The 1484-nt window shown below is 48.2% G+C and overlaps 1 long non-coding RNA gene across 1 annotated transcript; it reads right to left on the bottom strand.

Annotated features, from left to right (window-relative positions):
• Positions 1 to 389: 389 nt before the first annotated feature.
• On the bottom strand, positions 390 to 1076 carry LOC113942502. The gene is made up of 2 exons (XR_003525938.1): positions 974 to 1076; positions 390 to 506 (listed from the first exon to the last, which is right to left on the bottom strand). It is a non-coding gene; the product is annotated as an uncharacterized LOC113942502 (long non-coding RNA).
• Between the last annotated feature and the right edge of the window lie 408 nt (positions 1077 to 1484).

Genomic DNA, 1484 nt, shown 5'->3' with positions numbered 1-1484 from the left:
AAAGCACAGGTGGCTCCACAAAGACTGATTTTCCACAGTCTTTTGAGGGTTTACCTTGACAGGAAACTAAGCTCATGGAGGAATGCTCACAGGAGACAGAAATTGGAAAAGAACAGGCACCAATGAAAGAGTTTGTCATCTACAAATATTAAAGAAGAGCTGGAGCAACAGAGCCCTTATTTTCTTGGGGAGAAAGACTCCCTGTGATTCAGCAGAAGGAACAGCCACAGTGCTCTGTTGCTTCCTCTCTTCCTTTGGTAGAACTAAAGCTGACATGCATACCATGGACTGCTGTACCAGGCAGGAAATACATGATACGTACTGAGTTCAGTCAGGAAAAGTCGTGTTAGTGGGGATAGCTTTGGCGGCCGGTCGGTGATTTCCTTTGGAATGCTTTCCTTCCGAGTGTCTCCTTTCCCGGTGCTTGTGCTTGGCATTTCAGTGTTGGCAAAGGTGACTTCTTCAGGTTGTGGTGCTGCAGCAGCAGCACCAGGCCTCTTGAGGATCTGTGGCAAGAAATAGTTTATGTCAGAAAGGTGGCTTGCAGAGATGCCCTGAGATCATGGTTCAAATGTAAACCCTTGGGAAGATGCTGTTGGCCACAAGTCGGGCTCTTAAACTGTCTCTTGCTGCCCACTTCACCAGGTGAATGGACGAGAAGAAAAGACAGGATTTACACGAGTTCATGGGCAGTTTCCTCTTCAATTTTCATGCATTTTGTCAACTAGGTTGTGCAGAGGGGCAACTACCCTCTAGGGCACAGTTATTGCTGTGTTTCCTGCAAGGGACACTCTTGACTCAACTTGGAAGTTCAAAATTGCTTTTCCAGGTGTCAGTGGTTGGGCTGAAGCACCATGTCATGGCAGGGCTCCAGCCCTCACACTCTTCAGCTATGCATGGCAAGCACTGTCTGCTCAGGAACTTGCAGCTCTGATTGACACCAAAGGCAGTGCTAACCAAAGCTGGCACTTACTGGTTTCATTCCTTCAGGCTTTGCTTTGATGTTTTCCTTCTCTACTTGCTCTTCTTTACCCTCCTCTCCAGTAAGAGATGGAGCCAACAGAGGTTCTGGTGATAGTGTTGTGAACCTCTCTGCACGGGAGCTCCTGGCTGCATCGAGTAGAGGACTCATGCTTGCAAGACTACAGGACTTTTCTAAAAATGGATGCTGCCCAAAGGAAAACACAAAGAAAGAAAGGAGCCATTACTTTCCAAATGCAGTTTCCCACAGGCGCCAGCGGGATTCCTCTGGTTAGCAGCAATACACATCAGGGGGACTGCGGGCACCATCTACACCTCCAACTTCATGTCCAGGACCTTGCTATCCCAGGCAAACATGGCCCATAAGGCCATTAATCAATTTCTCAAGGTGTCTTCAGCAAGGAGGTTCGCCTTGCCAGTGCTCTGGGAATGCCACTTGCTGTCTCGGGCCTTTTCCCATTTCAGAATACTCAAAGGACTCCCTTAGGTTCCTCTTCCCTAAA

The sequence above is a fragment of the Corapipo altera genome, unplaced genomic scaffold (assembly GCF_003945725.1).
Source record: "Corapipo altera isolate COAL_440 unplaced genomic scaffold, ASM394572v1 54571, whole genome shotgun sequence".
Lineage (NCBI taxonomy): Eukaryota > Metazoa > Chordata > Aves > Passeriformes > Pipridae > Corapipo > Corapipo altera.
This window is presented reverse-complemented; position numbering and strand designations above follow the sequence as displayed.